A 26026-nucleotide genomic window follows, 5' to 3' on the forward strand; every position below is an offset into this window, starting at 1 on the left:
GGGCATTTCTGGGGAAGGCAAAAATCCTTCAATTGCATCATCAAGTAAAAACCAAAGTGCTGTAGAAATTTGAAATTTTACTTGAAGTCATTCTCCTTACTGAAAAAGAACATGTTAGGACATCAATTATTAGATGTTTTTAAATTACTGTTTTGGGAAAATTATTTTAGTTTATAAACTCATAGAGACAGATAACTATTCATCATCATCCATGATAAATATGAACTGGCTTCTTCCTCTTCCTCTCTTAATCTTGGAATTTTGGTATCGAATTGAAACAGGTATTTGTGAATTCTGCAGGGACTGTACACGAAATTCCTTTAGAGCAACAGCACTCTCCATGTGATATATATTTTCCACAGATGATTTACAGGTTACAGACATGCTGTGACCTTTCTCTCCCAATTGCAAACTGATTAAGCAGAGCTGATTAACGGAGACTGAAAACACTGAGTTATTTTCTCTTATGGGGGTCTTTGACAAAGCTCTCCTCTCCAAGCCCTCCCACTTCATTCTCTTGCAAATCACTGTGCCTAAAGAGGACTACTCCCCCGGCCCTAAACCTGTGCCCTGCAGCGCCATCAGCGGCAATATCTTCCTTTGAGAGGGACGTCTCTTATTAATCAGAAACGCTGAATGGAAACCAATCAGATAGAGAGTTTCTTTGGCTTCAGCTTCCTGCCTGTCTGAGTTCAAAGTGATGCTCGAAGAGGGAGGCACACTGAAACGCATGAAGATTCAGCTGTGAAGATACTATAAAAAGAGAAGCGAAGGAAGGAGACAGAAGCAACACCGGAATTGTCAGTGCTGAGCAGGGCTAAACTCAGTTCATTGCTAAACAAGGTAAATGTTATTTACTTTGCTTGACAACATAAGCTATTCATTTTTTTGCTTTCTTAGAATGAAGTAGTACAAATATTGCTTTTCTCCTAGTTGCTATATTTTGCTCTCTCGCTCGCTCTCACTTACTCTCTCTCTCTCAACATTTGGAAGCAGGTAAGAATACATTTTGTAGTATTTGAATAAGATATTAAAATGCTCAGTGAAAAGAATTGCCATGTTTGCTTCTTATTTTACTTTTGTGAAACTGATACCTGCCAGAGCTCTTTTTATAGTGTTCAAATTTGCATATGAGGCATTATTATAAAAATAAGGCTAAACTTCACATTGTGTTAGTTGATTGTGGTGGCATTGAATTACTAACATATTAATGTGTTTATGTTTATTATTATTATATTAATTTGAAATGGACTCCTGGTTTTCTCATAACTTTTGTTTACATATTTGGAGTAGAACTGTCAAAAATAAAGGCATCTTTTTCATAATTTAATAAGAAGTGATTCTTTTCTTTTTAATATTAAAATGAAATAATTTAAATAGTGAAAATAACACATATACAGATGGACATAGGACATCAGGATTAAGGTGATCACTTTACCAGGTAAAAGAGATTTCTTCACATATTTGTGGTTCTCAGTCAGGCCAGCATTCTGAATGTGTACATCTGTTGGCTATAATTGCTCTCCATTATCCCGGGCAAATGTATTTTAATGTAATAAAGACTGGATGAAAGCCACAGGAGGGAGAGATTTCAAAGGCAAAAGTGGCATTATTTGAAGTGGTATGAAAAATGCAATGATTTGATGGATCATTATTTTTTTTCTTTGCATATTCAATATAACCATTCACATCAATTAAATTTCAAGCACACATCTCAAAAAAAGGCAAGATGAATTTTAACTAAAGGTTATCAATAGTCTATAGTATTTACATTTAGATACTATTAACAGTATATGCTCTCAGAGTCTATTTTAAGTAACAAAGGTGCAGTAAAAGAAAAGTGATCACCTATAGTAGATAAGTGCACATTTATCTGTATGGTCAACTTTGGATGAGAATGTAATGGACTATAGATTGGAGGTCTTTTCTGGAGATTTGTTGTCATTTAATATTTTATGTTGTAGATCTATGAGATCACTAATAAAGAGTTTTTTCACAAGGTTTTTGAAATCTTTGTAGCACGAAAAAATGAGTGATTTTGTGACAGCAAAAAGCGGGAACTTTTGCACCAGAGAGGAAATCTTCTTTTGGCTCTCTGTACTTTATCTATGAAATTAGAAGAGTTATCCATCTTCAGTCATAGCTGACTAAGGATGAATTTAATCGTTCAATGTTCTTAACTTGGAAAAAAATTATAATTTAAAAATCTGCTGTATTCAATAGAGAATAAAGCTTATTTTCAGATTCTGATACTGATTCCTCACCTAGGCAATGCTATGTCAAGTGTACAATAAATACATTTGTGTAGCTGCTATACTGGTTAATCCAGGTTTGAACGGTAGATCTTTTGAAAGATAAAGAAAATGAAAGAACATGCTATCCTAGCATACAGCAGCAAAGAACTTGGACATAGTATGTACAGCATGCATTTGTGGTCTTGCCATCAAATATATTATGGATTCAACTGAAGTTTTCTCAAAGGAACTGTGCAAAATAATTATATGCACTTACATACATGCTGAGATGTTGAAATACTGCCATCTCTGCATTTGTTTTGGAAAATTGGAAAATGTAAAATAAAGTCCATGGTATGAGCAAGTCTAATTCTGGAATAATGAATAGAAAAATGCTTTACAGGAAGCAGTCAGTAGTATCAATTTAAAAGTAATTCCCTAACTTTCAGTCAGATAGATTAGGTAGGACTAATAAAGCAAGTCATATAAGGTAACATTATTTTCTAGGATGGAAAATATGATTTTTCCCTGTATTATGCTGTTTGATAGCTTTTAAAACAATTTTGAAATGGTTTTCATAATTATGTTACCATTATTGTATTCATTGCATAACTGAAATAAAAATGTCTTATACCACTGCCTAAATATAACAAGATCACAATATCAAAGTTGGCTTTGAAATTACATTTTTAAATGTTGTGTTGTTCGACTTGATAAACTGCATGTTGGATCACAAGCTCTTCTGAATGTCACCTTGCGTGAAGAGATTTCATGTGGTATTTTCCTGTGATCCCTGATGCACATAGAGTTTAGCCAGTGCTGCGTCCCTTCTATGGTACATTCACCAAAAGGGATTAAAAAAGTTAATTGGAGATATTGTTTCTACTGGCTTCCCTCTCTTTAGACATCAGTGGTGATTTGAGGTAGATACGCATACCCCTACAACATGTGAACAATGTATGGGTTCAGTTAATCAGAATGCTTTGGACAGTGCTTAAAATTATATAATGTAAAATATGTGAGTAATATGGCAATATATTGTATGCAAGAAAGTATAAATTAGATGAAAGTTAATATAAGAATTCATGTGAGTGTGTCATGAATAAACATTAGCTATAACTTGTTCTCTGAGAAAATGAATAGCCTAGATGGATAGGTACTTAGCATTAATACCGATGATTCAATGTAATGGATCATTACTTTGCTATTTTCTTTAAGACTAATTTTCTTTCTTCAAATGACGATTTAAATACAAAGTATAAATAAATTTAACATTTGAAAAAAACAGAAGGTGATACTTTACAAAGTGTCCAATGTGATATTTTAAATATTTATACTGCTGACTTCAAGGATCTATATTATACTATTAAATATATTTCCTTTTATATATGTTTTCCTACTATATATGGTATCCTATTATATATAATATCAAATCCATAGCAATATTAATTGTAAAGTCTGTTTGGTTTATGGTTAGGTATTTTATCATAAAATCTCTAGATAGGTTGTGGCGTAATTTACTTCTTAAATTACCTACTCAATTAAAATTGTTTTCTTAAGCAGAAAGCATGCTAAATAGAAAAAAAAGGACATTGGTTTTAATTCACCTTGTTTGTTTTTACTTGACGCTAATTTATAAATATGATCATTTTTGTTGTAGAGCATAAGAGATGTTTCCTAAGATAAAGCAATTTCTATATTGAAAATTTCTTTCTTTGTGTCTCGCATATTTGTTTTCAAAAATGAGTTGTGCCTTAAAATGTATCCCCAAAACGTCTCTTAATATCCATGACATTATCTTATTTAGATGTTCACAAGAAATTCTAGAACTTTAGAAAAGAGATTTTAACCACCTCCAACTCTGATGTTGTTAGAGAAAACTGAGGTTTAGAAAAATCTGGTTACATATCCAAGGCTCTCAAGTTGTATATGAAAAATTGGCAACATTATGTGAAAATGTATCAAGTTGAGTTATGAAAAGCATATTAGGAATATACCACAGAGTGATTAGTCAAAAACAATGACTCCAGGATTGTTTTAAACATCCTGAAAAAGTTTCTTCTCTTATGAATCGCTTCAAATTCCTCTGCCTGGAACCACGATTCTCCTCATCATTAAAATATAGCAAGGAATGCACTGTGAGGAGAGTGTCTTTATAGCACTTTTATACATTTCCATAACAGTCCTAATATGTTAATGCACTTATCCCTAAATTTAGTGCTAGTAAGAGATGTTCTTATAGCCACATTAAGAATGCAAAGTGCCTGAATAAAAGCAGAATCTCTGGAGCCTAACCAAGGTATTTTATATTAGCACTCCCAAGAAATACCTCCCAAAACGTAAAAGTCATGATAATGAATCTGACTGCCTGTGAAGGCAAAATGGAAACTTCATGAGGTGTTGTTGTTGTTATTGCTGTGGTGTGTGTGCCTGTGATAAATATTTATTTTTAAGAGGAAAAGTGGGGAAAAGGAGAAGACCTGAATATTTTCTTAAAGTGACATTCGAGGTTTTTCTTTTTTTTCTCTTCCATTACTTTGCCAAATTATTAATCAATTGCAGGAGGAATGAGTGCTCTTGGATTCTCTATTTCTCTTCATGAGCAAGATAATTCTTGGACTTTCTAATTAATCAGTGAAACGCCAGAGCATGTGATTGTTTCATAGGTATAAATTAAAAAGCCTGCCCCTCAGAGCACTTTTTGAGAATGGCTCCACATTTGTGAAGACCATGGATGACTTCATTACATTTTTTCCTTCAAACGCTTATTCAACTTATAATGGAAGTAGCAGTGACTAACAGTTATTATTTGATTTTTGAGTTTAAAGATGAATATGTTCCTAAATGTATTGTAAGAAATAGATATACCTGACAGAATTTATTTTGAAATATGCTAAGCTCACTACACTTTATGTGTTACTAATAGAGTACCCAATGCAAATGGACTTTTTCCTCATAGTTACTGAAACAGGATCTTAGCAAAGTCATAAAAAACAAGAACAATATTTACAGGAAATCAGTGTAACGGGGAGACAGCGACACATAGTCAGAGACAACATGTGTAATCTAAGCAAATGAACACCAAAGATTCACTTCCTGGGACAAAAGGCATCATGTAAAATATATTGCTTTTATAAAACTGGGACATCAATCTTAAAAGTTTTCAAAGGGAGTTTTCCCCCAGACAATCAAGTAACTTCATCATCTATTTTTTTCTACACAGCAGGTTACTGGAATAATCCAATGTAATTGCCAGAAATATTTTTTTCAAAATATTCACGTCTGATGTGTTATAAATACTTTAAAATGCAAAGACCGTTTCAGAAATTCAAGAAATTCAAATCTCTTTTCAATATAACGATGATTAAGACGTAGATGAAACATCCAAGAAAACTTACAGGTCAAATTACAATGTAACATCTATCTATCTGTATCATCATATCTTTATGTATACATCTGCTTCTCTATCTGTGTTTCCATTCATATTTCTGTGCACAGTATCTGTATCTATACATAAATCTGTGTGTGTGTATACCCAAAATAAAAAGAAATAACACAGTTAATTATTTCAATGTATAAATTAATTTTAACCTTTAAATTACTACACTGGTGTAACATTGCACATCAAAAAGCAATTTTGTCAAGCAACTGTGGATAAATCATGAGCAAATGATAGAATAGCAATTAGAACTTTTTTTTAAATTTTAGAAAAAGTGAAACAATTACAGTCCATGTGTTATGGCTAGCTAATTTGATTAATTTGTGAATAGGGAAAATTAAACTTTTATTTTTTAAAACTAACTGGAAATAATTGTTCTCCATTGAATGTCCACAACTCTTGAAGACCTTGTAAAAATATAGTCATTTTACACACTCTTATGGTGGGTAGGAAAGTATTATATAAAGTAGGAATCATAGTGTTTTCTCAAACAATATTAGTTAAAAATTAGATTATTATCAGAAAATAAAATCCTCATTATTTTTCATTTGTTACATATAATACAAAGAAAGCACATTACATGGTGAAATTTTAAATTATTATTTGGCCATTTTCTCTAGCTGAAAGTCAGATTAATAGGCATTTTATATTTGTTGTGTTATTGGGTAAATTAACTATTTGCTTAATTGCAATGTGCTTTATATTCAAAACATGATACTAAGATTAAATAACATTGCTTTATATCTAGTAAGATATACACAATAATTAATAAAACAGTCAAGGATAAATGTCTGTCTTACTGCCATTCCTTCCAGATTAACGTTGTAACTTCGTACATTATAAATCAACTGTGCATGTATGAGCAGGGATTGGAATTGGCTTAACTATTAGAAGAGAGATAATATTTTTCATTCTCCCCCAAATCCTGCCAGTTTATCTAGCTGATGTGACATTTTATATATAGTTTCAATTCAGTTATCTTTTTTAATACAAGAGCATTAAATAAGATTCAGATTTGTATTTCTGACAATACTCTTCCAAGGACTAAATAATTAATGCACTATTATAATAATATGTATGCTTATATATACAAATTATATTTCTGTCTTTTATGTTTAGCTTAGAATTGAGATCCCTGACACAATCATTAACAAGGAAGAAAGTTATAACTGCAGTAAATATATTTTTCTTTATAATTTAAATTGGTCAGTTTAAAATAAAGAGTTCTATTAAAATACAAATAGTTAATACCAATAATAAACTTATCTTTTTTAATATTGCAGCCTTATTTTAATCCATTAAAATGAAGCGTTTTTATCAGTACTGTCTAGATCTATTTATTTATCCCTGTATATCTAGATAGATAGATACATAAAAATGTACAATGTGTCTTAAGCTCACAACTTTCTACTTGAGACCTGTGCTAAATTTCATTTTCAATAGCTAAATATGGAAGATTATCTTATTTAAATAGGAAAGAAAGTTCCAACTTTGGAAATTTTGTGATTTTAGAAAATTAAGAGGAAAATTGTTCTGATAGAATTTTTAAAAATAAGTACATCTCAAGAAGCAACTTGAGTTTATAATTACTTATACCCAAAGATGAATATTGAAAGTGAGGGAGACCAAACTATAGAATAAAAGGAGAGAAGAAAGTGGTGGCATCCATAATAGACTCAGTAACAGTGTCACACAACAATTTGACTTCAGTAATGATGTTATAATGGGCGTCTGATGTCTCCCCAGACCTATGCTTCTTGTAGATTTGCTGCTTGACAAATGAAGCATTGCTGTTGGGATCATCACAATCTTTTATTTAAACATGGACGTGGAGATTCTTTTCTATTACACTCAAGACTAAACTGTGTTTATTGAAGGCTTACATTGAAATTGAGCTTTAAACATACTCAGAGAGGAAAAAATGTTACTCTAGAATAAAAATGTCACCTGTATATGTCTTGCATTATATTTCAATGACCATATTTATAAATTGCACTCTTCTAAAATTACGAGAAAATGTAGGTAAACAACCCATATGGAAAGAGTGTGAAGAAATTCTACCGCAGAATGAAAATTTTATGCAGATTATGGGTTTGGACAAATATTTCTCTAACTATTTATAAATAAGATGTTATTCTAGAGGAGAGTAAATCCTATGAGTTCTCATCACAAGCAGAATTTTTTTTCCTTTTTTTCTTTCTTATTTTTGTTGCAACTATATGAGAAGACACATTTTAGTTGAACTTAGTGTGGTAATTATTTCACAATATATGTAAATCAAACCATCATACCATTGTGCCTTAAACTTATGCAGTGATGTATGTCAATTATTTCTCAATAAGACTGGAAAATAATAATTAATTAATAGGACTATAAAAAATCATTGAAGAGAACATGTAAGAGGTGTGAATATTATTTTGTTATGTCTCAATTAAAAAAATAAGATTTGAAAGCAGATTTTAGAAGATAACTATTTGATCATTATAAAATTCTATACATATTCATACAATACAGTGGCTTTCTACAAATAGAAGTGTTTTATAAAATATCACTGATATATATTTTTCATTAAAACTGCAGTTTAGATCATTTTTCTAAGTGTAATTATTTGATGTTTTTACAATTTTTCATTCCTAGTATTTTGGCTTACGTCAACTAGAACTCATATGAAAAGTAATCTTTAATTATCTCCACCATGAGAAAAAATTAAAAGCATTCAATCAACTTGATAATAGTAGATTTTCAACTAGTTTAATATGTAGGAAAGTAATCATATGTTAAGATTACAGAAGGGATTTTTAGCATTAAGTATGTGAATAAAAAGTTAGCAATAACATATATGCTGATATGTATCAAATGATATACTAATAAATATATAACTATATATGTATATATGATGCATTTATAAGTTACTATTTCTAGTATGCTAATTGACATGTTTTGTGCTGAAAGTGTTACATGTATTTTCTCCTTTAAATGTAGCTATGATCTATGAGGAAGATATTATCACATCCATGTTCTTTTATCCTGTCTCTTCTGCTTTAATTCCAAATCGTTTAGTGGTTAAAATAGACTTCACTTAAGTTGTACATTGTCCACTGCCTTCTGCCAAATTGAGCACAAATCTATGGTGATTCATAGAAAGCAGGTTTATTTTCTCCATCCAATGAATTGTGATGATTTCTTTCTCTTGCTGCTGTTGACGATTTGTGCTTTGCTGCTACTTCTGTTTCTATATTTACTGCTTTGCTTTTCTCCCCTTCTGGTTCTTCCCTAACCCACTCCTGCTTCACTTCAAAGACAGAATATATTCAACTACAAGTGCCTATCCTTCTCAAGGTGGCTTGCATTTTAGGGTGATGATTCAGTGAACTGTAACAAAAATGGAGCTTTTCCAACTTGAGAAACTCCTTAGACGTGATACTAATAAAAACTGACCAATATATTCGTGGAAGATTTTGGAAACAGTTCTCCTCTGCTCCACCTTTCCCTGCTTTCACTTTCTAATGGACTGGAAGTTGGCGTTATAGTGAGCTGCGTGTTACTAAGATCAAGTTCAGTAAGGAGAGAGAAGTAGAACCAGGAGATCCACTGCTGACAAGAGGGTTTGACTGTAATCCAGGAATGCAGCCTGCATGTAGGGCTTCATGCTGCATGGAGATTTTGGAGAATCATTAAGAGAAATTGGGGCTTGAAAAACTAAGGCTATCCTTATATAGTTAGTACTCACAAAATGTGTGTGTGAGGAGACAAATTGGCCAAATATTTTGATATTAACTGTTTAATACTGATATTAACTGATTTTCAAAATTGATGCACACAAACTTTTGACATAAGCTCATCGTGTGTCCCATTTCCATATAGTAGAAAAGACAGTCCATCTTACAGTTCATAGGTGTAGATAGACAGAAGCAATGCTTCTCATCACATCAGTACTATACTGTAATATCCTAAATATGTGCAGGCTCCTTAAGATGTCTATTCAGAATCCTATAGGTAGCCTTTGTATTCTTTTCTCTTAAACTCATAATCAAAAAAAGATCTTCAGGGGGGCCGGCTCCGTGGTCGAATGGTTAAGTTCTCGTGCTCCGCTGGGCCGGCCCAGGGTTCAGATCCTGGGCGCGGACATTGGCACCACTTGTCAGGCCACGTTGAGGTGGCATCCCACATCCCACAACTAGAAGGACCTGCAACTAAGATATACAACTGTATACGGGGGGCCGGGGGGGGGGGGGGCGGTTGAGGAGATAAAGTAGAAAAAAAAAAAAAAGATTGGCAACAGTTGTTAGCCCAGATGCCAATCTTAAAAAAAAAAAAAAAGAATCCACTTAAAAATTAAAAAAAAAAAGATCTTCAGATTATTTGTGATAATTAATTAATTCGTCCATTAGCTGATTCATTTGCTCACCTTCGAATTTACTCGTCGTTGAACACCTCTGCATCCTAGGCTCTGTGCTGTGGGGAATGGTGTGGTGTGCTGGGGAGACCTTCACGTGGAAACCGCTGTTGTTTGCAAACAATTTCAGTTGTTAGTAATTCTCTTCTTACCAAGTATGACAAAATTTATCTGCTTGTAACTTCTCTTGTTGTCTTAGTTTTGTCCGTATAGCTTGGAACTATTCTTTGTTTTACCCCTATTCAATAGTATCAAACTCATTTAAAGAAAACTTTGTTCAGCCTATACTTTCTCTTCAGTATAAATATCCCTTGTTACTTCAATTTTAAGGCAATATTTTATAGACTGCCCTAGCATTCTAGATACCCTGACTGAAATGAACTCTTGTTTGATATTGTCCTTATGATTGAAATCAATAATCTTAATATGAAACGAGCACAAAATAAGTAGGACCATAACTCCCTCTTAAAAGCTGCTTTTCAAATTAATCCAAGACGTGTTTTTATTCCTCCTCACTGCTTCCAAAAGACATACATAGAAAAAATCTTTATGATTTGTAATTGTCTCTTATAAGATTTTGCCAAATTCGGAGAGAGATCATCCTTGTCACATCTTACATTGGTCTTTCACTACCTAGTTCTTGGGCCGCTCTTCTTGTAAGAACCTTAATATCTTCGCTGTCTTATTATAGGAACTTTTTCATTGTTTACCTAGCCAACGATTTCTTTAATGATTGATACATTCCACAAAATATAATTTTGTAAATTAAGGTTATGTCCAAGTAACCCTCTCTCTCCTTACCCCAACAGACACCTTGTCAAATCTAGAAATAAGTCAGCTAAGTCAGTACTTCTCAGCCTTGAATCCAAATCTTCAGTAATTGGTTTCATCATATATATTTTTCTTCTGCTTAATTTTGAGTCTTAGAAATACAGCCATACCTTAAAGAGCCCACACTACAGGTTTCAAACGATCAAAACAATCCTGAAATCCTTACAAAAAATATTGTGTTTATGATTTGATGTGAGTTCCCTGGAAGAGAGTCCGAAACATTCTTGATATTCATGGAGTTTTCCTATCACTCCCCAAGAAGACATGGGTTGCTTAACAGTCCATAAATTAAAATATTTATACATAGCAATACAACTTTATTGGAACAGCAGTGAAAGTGCACTAGGCTGGTTGTGTCAGGAGACGTACGATCTCTTCCTAGCCCCATTTACTTGTTTTGTTTTCTTGGTAGGTTGTCTTCATTTCTGAATGCAAATTGGCTTATGTATAAAATGCAATACACAAGAACTTTAGGTAGTAATATTTTATGGTGGTAAGGGCAAGTAGACTTCTGGACTCAGACATCCAAAGCATAAAAACCAGTTTTACTATATACCTCATGGATAAGTTTGAGAAAGTCTTATAATGCCTCAAAGCTCCAGGAGCTTCCTGCATAAAATTAAGATATTAGCAATATCTACATTATAGTGTATTATGAGGCGAAGCAATTGATTGTTCCTATATTATTATTGTTAAGAATGTTGTTGCTCAGGTTCATTATATCTAGGTAGAGTATTGGGACTCTCCGTATAAAAAAACACAGAGAGACCTAACTTAATTTGATGACTAATTTCATTGTTGTTGAAATTAGATAAGGTAAACCTGGAAGTCAGTTACAACATTACGAATACACATATTCATCTATATCATATGGTTTCTTAAGTTGACATAGCATACAATGGAAATATTTTTATATTTTGAACAACTTTGTGTTGTAAATTTACACTATCTTGAAATTAATGTAGAATATTTACTATCATAGATGGAATACTATAAAGTTTATTGCTTTAAGTTGGAATGAGTACATTATACATGGATCTTGGATATACGAATGAGTTATGAAAGTCTTTTAAATCAATGGTAATAAAATTTCATAGTATCTCACATCATCACATATTTTAATGCCAGGTATTTAACTTTTCTTTTCTATCATTTTTACGGTTTTCTCCCTTTTGTTCTTTGAATTATATTAATGACTATAAAGTAAATGACATTTTTGACCTTAAAATGAATAGAGCTTATAAAGATGGTTTATTTGTATAAGAATTTTACTGTGTTTTGAAAAATACAGTTCAAACAAAAATGGTAATAATGATTTCATTTTTGTGAGTCGCCAGTCACCAGAATTATTTTGGAAGATATATTTGTGGCAAATGTTAACAATTTGATAGTTTATCCCTAATCATTGTAAAATGGACCTAATATTATTGATGAAGTATAGGAACTATTTTAAGTTATATTATTTGGCAAATTTGTTCTATAATTAGGTATTGATGTGAAATATTTATTCAGCCTTCACTATGCATACAGCATTTCTTCTGAGTGCTGAGGTTATAGAAGAGAACATAACACAAAGAGTTTCTAATTACAAGAAGATACTCTCTAGAGCAGTGCTACAATTAATAAATAAGATAAATTTGGTACTGATGAATCCTGAGAAAATGGGCAGTGAGATGGAGGGTTACTGAAGGAGTGGGTGAAACTTTATCAAGGCAGTGAGGAATTTTATTTTGTTTTTGAGAAGGTGATATTTGAATTGATTTTGAATGGAGAGAAGGAAAATAATATTATGAGAAACATCATTTTAGGTAGAAGAAACAGCAGGCTCAAAGGGCCTGATATGTTAACAAACTTTGCTCATTTTGTAATATAATCCTTGTTACAAGCAATTTAATTTATAAACACTACATTGTTAATTATGCTTATCTAGATGTGTATAATCTTAATAATAAGAATGTGAACTGGACATTTTCCATTTTTCAAAGTCATGTTATGTTACCAACTACCCGCATTCTTGCATTTTTTCTTACTTCATTGAATAAGTAGTTCCAATATAATATAATATTAATTTTTTATGTATAGAAAATTAGACTTTTAGTAAATGTTACTATTCATACAGTGGTGGGAATTTTAGTCAGCTACAGTAGAATATTTAAATAGTAACTATGAGTGTCCAAAATATTAGCTCTCTAGTTTCTCCTGGTTATAAGTAGAAAACTCACTGAAGCTGAGGCAGAAAAGATTATCCTATTGTAAGTAAGACATATATACCTGTGTATATGTCTGTATATTTCTATATCATTATCTACAATGATAAGGGACAGTCTTGCAACTCTCCAAAAAAAAAGAATTCCTTAATAAGATTTATCCTGAATGTTTAAGAAGGTTCTGTCCTTCTTGAAGGTGCTAGGAACAGCAGGATCTGTTCTAGAATTCTCTCAAATGTCTCTAAATGTTGTTCCTTCCTATCTTTGTGATTTTATCTAGAACATGATTTTCATACTTTTAATATAGTTTTAAAAAAGAGGGAATTTAATTGTGTGACTGCAATTCTTCTCTACTTCTGAGGACCTGCTGTCCTACAGGTTCCGCTCTCATCCCTTTCTTATGTCATGTCTACTTTTATCTTCTGGCACTTTTATGGCTTCTCTTTCTTTTTTACTGACTTCCTCCTTTTGATGATCTCTAGTTAAATTTTCTGAGATAATTGTATTAATCTAACTCTTGTTCCTTTGTACCAGGACCCTAGACAGTCTTGGTTGATATTTAATATTTTCAACCATATCTGAATTAGATGACCCAAATCTTCTTCTCTGGGTCTCCAATACACAACATATTTGCTGAAAAAGTGATCTTTGACCTCACAAGGACTGGTTGGACACCCTTCTCTAAAAGGATCTGTCAGCGCAGTACTCAATGCATATTGATAGGTTCACACCATTTCTGCAAAATAAACAACTATAGTGACAATATTCTCCCTCAAAATAACATGCAGGTAATATGCTTCTCATCCTACACAAAAGTGTTCTTTTTGATTAAAATGTATTTTGTAGTTATAAAACAAAACTGAAAATATGCCCAATTTAGAGTTCTAAGATTGTGTCATAGGAATTTATTGGATGTTTTCAACAAGGAAACCCAACAGGGTAAGTGTTTTGGGTGAATCATGTTTTGCTAAATTATTCCTTCAGTAAGTTCTACATGCTTAATTATGAAATCGGTTCACATAGCACACCGGAAGATATGGTATTTATAATTTTTGGACCGATGCTAACTCTGCATCTCCTAACTCCTTGCTCCTCCCTTTCCTAACCCATTTCTGCCTGCCCTTCTTTTGAGCTACAGTGTAGGGAACAAATCATATTTACTTAAATATTAGCTGCAGCAATTAAGAGCTCAGATTCTTGAGTCAGAAACACCAGCTCTGTCTGTTGCCTCCAGTGAGGTCTCATTGAATTTATTCCATTTTCTTAAATTTCAATTTCCTCATGTGAAAATGTAGATGATTATAATCATTAGTGTTGTTAAGAATGATTATGATAATATGCATCAAAGGGCTTATCATAGTAGCCATTTAATAAATATGAATTTCTCTTATTATTATATCACAGTGTACAGTAAATATTAATTTTGTTTACTATTATTATATTCACAATGTACTCAAACTGTGTTTCTAATACTGTTTTTAGAGAATTTTATCATTGTGTTTGGGAAAAGTAGTTACAATATTCTGGACATGTTTCAGGGTTTTCTTTGTCTAGACTTTCAAAGGATGATAGAAAATGAAAACTAATTATACCTCCAAATAATTGATGGAAAAGATGCTTTTGGCTTATGCTAGGATTTTACTTAATTGTGCAGTATATTTTCTCCAAAGAAATCTACAGTGGCTTTTATAAATACCATATGATCAATCATGAATGCAGAGAGCAGGAGTAACAACAAGAAAAAATTGAAAGAATGTTGTTAAAAATTATGTAAGCAATCATACTTTCAAAAGGCACAAAACATTAAAAAACACTCTCAATTATCAGTGTATGGAAAAATGTGTTCGAAAATGTATGAAAAATGTGAATGTTGGAAAAACATTTCCTCAATTTTCTTTATTAATGATAGAGTCAGGTTGTCATAATGATTTTAATGATATTACATGCTCTTTCTAAATGAAAAAAGTTTATCCTGTAAAATGTGATCGCTCTCTTGGAAGGAAGATTTTAAATTAAAAAGAGAATGATTCAATATAATCAGGGATTATTACAGCAAGAAGGAACCTAACCAACATTTCATTTAATTGACTGATTTAATAGGTAAGAACACCTAGATCTCAAGAAATTTACTTAACATGATCGTAGAGGCGAAAAACTAAGAGTAAGATTTGGGTCTCCAGGAATAGATTATGTGATTAAGAATGTCTTATCAATGTAAATCATTATATTTTTACAGAATTGTTTTTGATTCATAACCTTTTACATGTAAAATATAGCATTATAATAAGCATGTATAACCAAAGGTAAAAAATGACTACCATTTAATTCACCACTGTGGTTAAGCCTTGCTTTCTCCACAAACCTGACAGAAAGAATAGGATGAACCAACTGAACCCTGTGTGTAGAGAAGGAAAAGTAGATTTATGCCAAGTGTCTATGCTATCTGCAAGAACTAAAGTGGGGTCGACTAATTGTTTCTCGAATTTTACGCGGTAGAATTGCACTCCAATCCGGTGTAGTAAAGAGAACAATGGATGGGGATAATAAGACCAGAGATAAGGGGTCTGTATTCAGTTAACCGCCCAGGAATTTAATTTCTTCATTTTAATACTGATGGAGGGAGAGTAGAAGACATCTAAGGGCTTTTTCAGTTCCAAAGTCAACTGAATCGTTGCTTGAATAATAGTTATACTAAACTTTCAATTGTTTCTCTAACAAGCTTCCATCTTGTAGGGAAAAAATAGAACATTAGAAATAACTGAAATACTTGGGACTATCCAAAGGCCTGGATACCATGGTCTCATACCTGGTCCCCTTGAAGGCATTTTCTGAGATGTGGTTCCTCTGTGTTGGAGTCCAATCTACCACAAGATCTATTGTATCTTCTCAACTGACCTTCTCCATATTGCCTAAATTTCCCCCCTTGATGTTAGAATTTCCATGTGTAAAAAGAACATGAGTTGGTTATTACTGTCATACATTTTCAGAAGTGTATTCATTTATCATGTCTAAAGCACCACTCTGTTTCAAGCATTCTGTCAGCATATTCACAATTAGTACAACAAATTCAAACATCAAACACCTGAAAGAAATACATTTCAGTCATTTATTTTAAATCACTTTTTGTGTTCAGATACTTCAAATAGTGTAATCTACTTCTATCATTCAACTTATGGTTATTTCTGCTGTTATAAAATTATGCCATTTTTGCGTTATTTATATAAACAAATTATTTCTATATTACAGTAAAGATTGTATGATATGGAACAATTTGTTAATACAACTGCTCAATCCTTGGGAAAAAAATTATGTCAGTTTGCCAGTTTTAAAGATAAAAATTGGATTCTTTGGAAGAATAAATAATTCTAGTGTCAAATGAATCCGTAAGAAACACTTGATATGTAAAAGACTAGATTTGTTAAAAAAGGAATATAAGGTCAGCTATTTCTCGAGACACTACATATTGGCATTTTTCAAGAATTGTATCCTCAGATATTATTTCATTGGTTTATGTCAAAAAATAATCTCTCAGCCATTTCAGGTGGTAGACCCGTCAATTAAACCTAGAAGAAATTACTATCCTAACCATGTTTTATCTATAGTGTTATAACAGTAATAAGAAAAGTGTGAGAATGTAAGATAAGTTGTCCCAAATCACAAAAGAGCAACGCCCTCTCTTTCATTGTAACATCTTGAGGAAACGTAATAATACAGGTATCTGATAGTCAAACATTTTGCTGCCACAACCTATTTACATGAAATTAATTATCTGTAGGTAAATTATCTCCTCTTCTTGTGATTTCCTACTAGGGTTACAGATTTCTTTCTGATGTTCTGAAGAAGGAAATTAATCTGTTCACTAAGTAAATTAATCCCATTGTAAAATATTATTTTGCAATAAGAAACTACAGATTCTGTTTTTCTCTGGCAATGAACCTATAGGTGTAATGGTATCTTGCTCTAGACTATGGGGAAAATGAGTTAGCATCTGTATTGGATAAACCACACACATAATTAGCATATAGGATCTCTTGCCAATGATGTTGCTGAAATTATGTAAAATAGTATATATTCCTGGTGTGCATTTTATAGACCGTGTTTTATGTTACTTTTAAGAATGTTCATGTACACGAAAAGAAGCTCAATATTATTAGTCCTATTTCTGTAAGTGTAGAGAAAAATCATGTAATTCAAGTTACCTGAGGCTTATGTGGTTCCTCCTCTTGCTTTTTAAGACTTATTATTTTAAGAAATTTCACTTAATATTTCTTCTATCTTTTGTAATTTATTTTTATAATTTTATGATAGCTGAACAAATAATTTTCTCAGGGGAAATATACAATTTTAGGGCCATAAGTTAAGTGTTGTTCAATAATATGTAAATTTTAATAAGTCATGATCAAACTCAGTTTGATTTACATTTAAACACAGTGTGCAATTCATGTGTGAAACTGATCCAAAATCTCACATTCATAAAACCGAGCTACTTAGCACAATACTTTAGCTCCCTCTTTTGGATGGCCCAGATTGCAATATGGAAATATGAGAAAATGCTCTAATATGTCCCCATTTCTACAGGCATTTTACAATATTTGGCACAATATTTATTCCATTATTAAACTGCATAAAATTCATCATTTTAATGTTTTGTAACAAAAATAAGTCAAACCTACATCTGAAAAATTTGTTTACTAGTTGAATGCTAAGCTATTGAACACTTCGTTTTAAAGTTAAAAATGTATTTTGACACTGTTTTAATACATATTATTTAAAATGAATTAATATTTACTTAATTTTATGAGAATTTTTAAATTTTATTTCTCCAAATACAATGTTTGAACTCAATTATCTCATAAACTATATTCTAGTTATCCTTAAAACATTTAATAACCCAGAACGAGTTTTAAAAGTATTGAACACCAGATATTATTAATTTAGTGATTTCTTATTCTAACAGTTCTTAACTATTTTCTTTAGTTATCTCAGTAATGACATAAAATATAATACATCAAGATGTATAAAGCAGATTGTGCAATCTCTTGGATAGATATGTATGTATGTACGTGTGTGTTGTGTGTATGTATATGTACAATAAATCCTTAAAATAGTTATATATATCTTACTTTATAATATCACCACTTAAAGTAGTTTACTAGTAACAATAAAATAACTTAAGCTCCAAAAAATCAAGTTATCATATTTGATTTTAAGCTTTTATATTTCTTGCAGTAATTGAACTTTATGCACTAAAGTGTTTAATATTTAATGACTATAAGTGTCAATTATATAATTATACTGTAATTGATGGATTTTTGCCTTCCAGAAATAAAAAGGTAAGCTATTAAGTATATGAAAGTATAAATAAAAGGATATATTTTTAATTTTATTTTTCTGCAATTCAAATTTATTTGTTTAACTTTATTTTAGAAATTTTTTAAATAATTAAATTGTTTTTAACTGCTAATTGTTTTAAAATAAAGAAGATTTTTAAATAAATTGTTTTAACTAATTGCCACTATACTCAAAATAATATAGTACACAATTAAAACAAATTTCCAGATTAAAATATTTTAAAATTATATTTTGAAATAGCAACACTATTGTCTAATTATAGAAAATAAATTATAATGGATATGTGATCACAGGACAGTCAAAAAGGAATATGATTTTATCTCATCTATTCCAGTTGTGTCTAGTTCCTAAACCCAATCTTCCAATAGGATAACACTTCTTCTAATGTATTTAATTTTATGAATACTTTAAATTGCAGTCATTGTTTGGAGAACCCGGAGATATGAAAATATTTTTCAAAGTTCATATATGGTAGATGACTATTGGGAATATTTGCATGTAGGGAAACACATCTCTTCTCTTAAATATTCTGCTTTTTCAAAATTCATTTTATTTCATAGGATATTTAAGATCATTGTTTCCAATACGTGAATTTAATAATCAACTCCACTTCTCTTTATTTATATATTATTTTCATACTCGTTGGCTGAGTGGCCAATTATTCCCAGCTAAATATGAGTTGACTCCATCATCCCTATACTAATTTTTCTCCTCCATGTGTTCTGCTGAAGTAGAAATTAAATAATAAATAAGCAGTAACTTTACCATAAGCTTGATTTCAGCATGCATAAATGCTACATATGGCAATTATATCTCCTCGACCTATTCATTAAATGACACCAAGATCATACTAAGATAAAACTAGAGCATTTACTAATATTTTCTAATGCTAGAAATAGCACAAAGTAAAATTTTTAGAGAAGCAGGCTGGAATTAATTCTGGTTTATAAAAGTGTCAAATATCATGTTATTTTAATGCTACATACAAATAGTAAGATAAAATAAGCATTTTAGAAAAACCAAAGACAGATATTTTTTCAAAAAAAAGTGCACGTCATGGGGCTGGCCCCGTGGTCGAGTGGTTAGGTTTGCGCGCTCCGCTGTGGGCGGCCCAGTGTTTCTTGGTTCGAATCCTGGGCGTGGACATGGCACTGCTCATCGGACCACACTGAGGCAGCATCCCACATACAACAACTAGAAGGACCCACAACGAAGAATATACAGCTATGTACTGGGGGGCTTTGGGGAGAAAAAGGAAAACAATAAAATCTTTAAAAAAAAAAAAAAGTGCATGTCATAACTTACGGATGTTCATGCAAAACTATGAGCACATATATCACATTTATCTGTTTCTCCATCTCTTTCAATATCTGCATCTACAAATCTGTATTCTCATCTCTAATAGCAAGTGTGTAGCTAATTTTCCAGTCTTCCACAGTTGTCCTTTACTTTTATACCCAAATATCGAATCCTGGTTCCAGTTTGCATTCTAAAAGCAAACCAAGTCCACCCCCACCAAATATTTCTTTAAAATTTCTAGGAATGTTTCCAAAATTCTGGATTTCAGCTGTTATCATTTGGTTAGGATTCCTCTTCTAGTTTCTCACCAGTTCTCAATGCTTGACTCTAATAAGTTCCTTTTTGTTTCTCTCAGTGCTACTAATACGAGGACAGAATAGCAATTAATAATATAGTTTAACACCCTTCATAGAAGGATAAAAGGAATGAAGATGATGTTAGAGAACAGAAGACATCAGGAAAGAAAAACTAATATGCTAAATTGAAATTTCATAGTCCAGAAAGTTGACTCATGGCCATCTTCATCCTTTCCTCTCAGCCGACTGCCACGTAGCTGTGGAACATTTCTCTAACCAACAGGTATTACTTTGATGCAAGTTGTTATTTGGGAGTGCAGAATCCTCAATCCTTCTCAGACTATGGGAAGAGATTAAAAAAATAAAATAATTTACTCTGATAACATTATGCCAGAGAAGCGAACATTTAAAAAAATTTACATTATTAAAGAGAAAGCTTAATATCCATGTATGACACATGAGCATTTGGATTTTTCCATCAGAAAGTACAGGGCTATCACTTAACTTATAACTACATGATGGAAAAGGCTCCCTGAGAACAGAAAGAGCTTTCACAAACACAAATCACACCTTCTAATTGTAGAATCTAAAAAAGAAAGGCTATTAATTTTATCAATAATATTATGTCACTAATAATAACTACCCATGGGTCAGAGATAGTTTGTACTATTTTTCTCTCCTAAATTTGGGTACATATAAAAAAAAACCTTTATATATATTTAATATGTGGTTAAATGAAGATGATATATATCTGAGGAACATTCTGTATGTAGTATTTGAAAACCAAATTTCTTTAGCTCTTCCTGTAAATAAGTAGAAACAAATAAATTTGAATGGCTTTCCATTACCTCTGTTTATGATTTGTTCCATTTGTGACATAAGAATTGATGCAAATTATTTTCCTAGAAAGATAATAGGTCTTATAAAATGTTTCTTTCTTTCTTTCTTTCTTTTTTTTTTTTGAGGAAGATTAGCCCTGAGCTAACTGCTGCCAATCCTCCTCTTTTTGCTGAGGAAGACTGGCCCTGAGCTAACATCCATGCCCATCTTCCTCTACTTTATATGTGGGACGCCTGCCACAGCATGGCATGCCAAGTGGTGCCATGTCCACACCTGGGATCCGAACTGGCAAACCCCAGGCCACCAAAGAAGAATGTGCGCACTTAACCGCCAGTCATGCCCTGAGTCCTGGGATCCCAAGAGAAGTAATTTGATCCTTCTGATCCCTAATTTCTGTCTCTGTATGAGAGACCCATAATGGTTTCCCCTATATGTTCATTTGTGAGGCTCGATGAAATATACCTGAAAAGTACGTGCCTATTATGATAAAGAAAATATAAGGCAGATAAAAGTATTTTAAGAAAGCACTTTGACGTGTATGTCAAAAATTAAAGAAAACTAGAGTGAAGAAGAATAGAAAGAAGACGTGAACGGTTTTGAAGTGCTGACTTCCTGTATTTATTTAACTTGAAACTTGTCACTTTGGAGAAGGAGAGAGAAAGAAAGAAAAACTAGTGCTGGAACTTGATGACATCCTGGCATCTGAAACTCCAAGTGATCTGAATGCAACCTTTTCGAAAACTGTCAGGGTATAATTTTTTAAATGAATAAAAATATGCCTTTCTTCTCTGTGGATTAAAAAACAATGTGTTCTTTGAAACGTTCTATCTGCTTCTTTAATTTTTCTCTTGATCTCACCAAAATTTCATAAATAAAGTTATCACATCCTAAATTTTTGACTATTAAAAGCATTTTTGACAACTTGGTAAAGAAAACAGTGTTTCATTTCATGAATAATTTCCACATTGGATTTAAGTTACTGTTGGATTTAAAACCACTACTTAGGAGAAAATTATATGACCAATCACACTAAACTTCCTCCCCAAATGAGTAGAACCAAATCCTCAGATTCTTAAATATAACCATTGAAAAACTCAAAGTTCACAAATAGCTAAACTTGAAATAAGCATTCTCATCTTATAAGATGAATAACATATAGGTCTTTAAGTATATTGACCAGTGGTTCCCTTTCTCTGTTGATGGTAGACTCTAACATGCATGATTAAACTTTTTTATATAAAAGCCTGTAATTCTTTGTGTTCATACTGTGGCATTTTGTGACGGGTAATGCATTGTTTTTCATCAAACAACAATCTCTCTCACCTTCACTTCTCACCTCAACCTAGTACTGTCTGTTGATTCCAGCACCGTGTCATAGAAATGTCTTGTGAATGCATGGCCAAAAACCATACTTGATATTATAATGGTGTTCTGGCAAATCCAAGATAAAGTTATTAGTAGTAGGTATTCACATGCCAATACTGTCTGTCAGAGATTTTTTGAGGTTCTACAGCATCCATTTCTGAGGATGGTTACAATGAAGGAAAAAATAAACCATTCGAAACCAGTAAAATATGTAGAAATGTTAAAGGATAGATTATCTCACTAACAAAAGTTATATAAAATGTCAGTACATATCATATCTGTCTTTGTATACACAGTCCCTCTGTTTACCTACAGGAGTTTTGATGATGATGATGATGATGACGTCTCATTAGATTAGGATGACAAAATCATGAACTAAAAATGATTTTGCACTAAGTTATTGTCAGAAGATAATGACAGCCTGAATGTTCTAAGTTGCAGTGTTGACACAGTGACTCTCATATTCATAATAAGCAGAATCCTATTGAAAGTTGTATCAAATGTTTTAGAGTATATGGTTATAATATTATGTAATAGAAACATGAACTAAATAATTCCGGGAATCACTATTAAAGTGCAAGAAATCAGAGCATGTATTTTAGAATTTATATTTAATACTAGGCACCTTCTTAAGAGGCAAACATTTGAAAATCTTCTTTTTTTGGCTTTGATAAATATATTTCATACCTCTGATGCTTAATGATGCTATTTAAGCAGCAAACATATGTTCCTTTGGCAAACACATGGGGATAAAATAAAAAATAAACTGGTCTTATCACATGGCATCTTAAATGAATTTCCTATGGGGAAGGATCCATAGCAAGAGGCGTAGGAACCTTAATAAAGCCTGACTTTAGGAGATTAACTCAGGTGCATTTTCACTTTTTAAATTTCCTCTTACAGAAAGAAAAGATGTCCTAATGATGATCAATAGTGAGAGCACGGTTATTTAAAGTGAAAATAATAAATATTCTCCCTTCGGAATTCAGTGGGTTAATAGAGATATTTCAGTCCTTTATTAAACTCTTTGGTTGTGCAGTATTTCTAACCAAATTTTAAGCATTTTTAACTTTAATGTGCTTTAAAAATGACATCCAATTATGTGCAATATGTGTAAAGTGAAAGATAATCTGTTCAAATTGGTAAGTAGTCTGCTACAGTTAGGTGTCCATTACATGCCATCTTATAAGGCACAGGCAGAGCACGTTGAATCACTTGAACTCTTGGTCTCTTATTCCTCCTCCAAATCGGACCATAATTCTACACTCACCTCTGGGTACATGATAAGGATAATTAATTTTTACTGTAAATACTTTTGATTCATAGGTTCTTATTTATTGAAAAATCTTTAGGAAAATTGGGGGAGCTGAGAGTGGCAGATGGGGATAAAAATAAAAATAAGTCTATCAATAAAACAAGAAAAGGTCCTTGTATGAACCAGCAATAATTACAAGTGCCTGAACTGGGAGTGTAATTGATTCAACCCTCTGCGTGTGAGGTTGGGATAGTGGGATGGGAACCAAGCTTATTTCTTAATTTTTCCTTATAAATTCATATGTGTGTGTGTGTATATATATATATGCGTATATATATATACTATATATATACACACATATATATAAATATATATATATTTATATATACACAAACCAAGTCACATCAGTGTCAATTTTACTGTATTGTTCTTTAACATATTGTTTTAAATGGATCCTTTGACTTGTTCAGTACAATGTATCATAGAACTGCTTTAAGAAAGGAAATAACCTATGTTAATTACATTATTAATTCTCAAAATTCATACTGCTTTATTTGGATTACAGCAGAGTGGTTACATCATGGGTACTAGAGCCAGATTCCCTAAATATTAACCTCAACTACCACTTAGAAAAGCCCGGTGTCCAAAAGATCACCAGGAACATGGTTGTAGTCAAAGTTAGGTGTATTAACTTCCTGCAATAAGGCATATTGCCCATCATGGGGAAATTTGGTCACAGGGAGTTAGGATAGACTTGTTATAGAGTTTGGGCATGTACTAGGGCACTTGGGAAGTGCTTATCAAAGCAGGGATGAGCATTTAGTCAGATAATATCAGGAAATCGAGGTGTTTCTGAAGATGTATATTAATTTCTATACAGGAATCTGGAAAAACAATTTGACACTGCCTTTAGTAAAGAAGTAGTAATGAGGAGAGGAAGCGAATTGGTCATTTTGGGGGTGCCTAGTGCTTTTGTCCTCTTCACCCACAGCTGTTGAGTGAGCTCATCTGATGATGCTATTCTGTTAAATTGCTTTTGCTCAGCAAGGGAAACCGTAGCCCGGCTCTGAGTTGCCAGGCTGGGCACTGGCTGTCAGCTCTCAGAGCTGTTTTTATTTTATCCCTCACCACCTAATGGAGGTGTGTTTTAGACAATTTATTTTACCACTCTGAACTTTCATGTTTTTTGTGTATAAAATGGCAATAGTAGCACCTTCATCGTGTGGATTTTAAAACTGTTATGTGATTTAAGATACATGTATCAATCGAAAAGGACTAGAGTGTGCAATGCGGCTTAAAACAAACAAACAAAAAGTTTATTTTTTCTCAACGCGGGTTGGTTGGTGAGTGTCTTGTTGTGTTCATTTGGGGTTCTAGCTGAGAAGTCTTGCTACTTGGTATGGCAAAGGGAAAAAGATAGTGGCAGTGCATAAACGTCCTTCCCAGAAAGAACAAGCCTCACATCCTCAGACTTCACTTGCCAAATAGCCACACAGAACTTCAAAATGGCAGTGAAGCACATCCCAATGGGCTAGGAAGATGGAAACATAAGCTATTTGTGAACAGAATGAATGATTACCACACACTGTGAGACACTTAGAAGAGTGCCTGGTCCATAATGTGTGCTTATAAATGCTAAACGTAACAATCGTAGATGACTGTTATGTTATTATGATCATGTCCCTTTTCCTTCCCTATATCTAATAATAATGATTTATCTATCAGATGTGAGTTTATTTTCAGATGGACTTTCCAGATGAAATAAACACTGGGTTTTTAACATCAGTGTCTGATAATGAGATATTAAGTAAATTTTTTTATAACTGTATTGTGCTCATAATAGGTGACTTGCAAGGTAAACATGTTAATGTATTTTTATACTAAAATATTTTTAAAGTTTAAAGAGTATTTGAAATTTGAAACTTAGGGATAGTTCATGGTTGTTGCTTGCTTTATGTTTTTGTTTTTTTTTAGAATTTTGATTGGTAAAATTGAATAATCTGTATAGATCCCTTATGAAGTTGCCAAATGGTACACTAGACTCATGTTATGCTGTGACTATGCAGCACTAATTGAAAACATTACCATGGTGATCGCTATAGTAACATTTAAATTGGTATCAGTGCCAAGAAATCTTTACTATCTGTCTGATAGAGCTTATTTCACAGTACATTTCAAGAATGTAAATGGCATTTTGCTGTTGTTTCATTCATCTGGGCTGAGGAAAAGAATATATTCATCTAATTTTTAAAGATAATCATAGAGTTTTTAGGAAAATATTTAAATGGAAATGTCCATGATTTATATATGACTTTATATTTTAATGATATGAGAGTTTTCTTCCAGATTACATTATACGTCTAGTTTGAATTCATGAAAACATAAAGATATAATACATGTAATTCAATATACTAAATATTAAGCATTGTAAGTTATTTAGTCCCTCAACATATATTTCTAAGCTTCTCCTCTGTGCTGTGCAAGATGACCTAATATATGGATGAATAAAAAT

General features: G+C 32.2%; 1 protein-coding gene across 2 annotated transcripts in view; it reads left to right on the plus strand.

Moving 5' to 3' along the window:
• The first annotated feature begins 298 nt into the window (after window positions 1–298).
• The window catches only part of CDH9 (cadherin 9), a 139255-nt gene continuing 113527 nt past the window's right edge, over window positions 299–26026 (plus strand). The window contains exon 1 of one of the 2 annotated variants that reach the window (XM_005604334.4): window positions 299–843. The gene's annotated coding sequence lies outside the window, so the exon portion shown is untranslated. Of the gene's footprint in view, window positions 844–874; window positions 997–26026 lie in introns of those variants that run through there. The other variant, XM_070245948.1, reaches the window with a different exon arrangement.

This window comes from Equus caballus, chromosome 21, assembly GCF_041296265.1.
Source record: "Equus caballus isolate H_3958 breed thoroughbred chromosome 21, TB-T2T, whole genome shotgun sequence".
NCBI classification, from domain to species: Eukaryota; Metazoa; Chordata; class Mammalia; order Perissodactyla; family Equidae; genus Equus; species Equus caballus.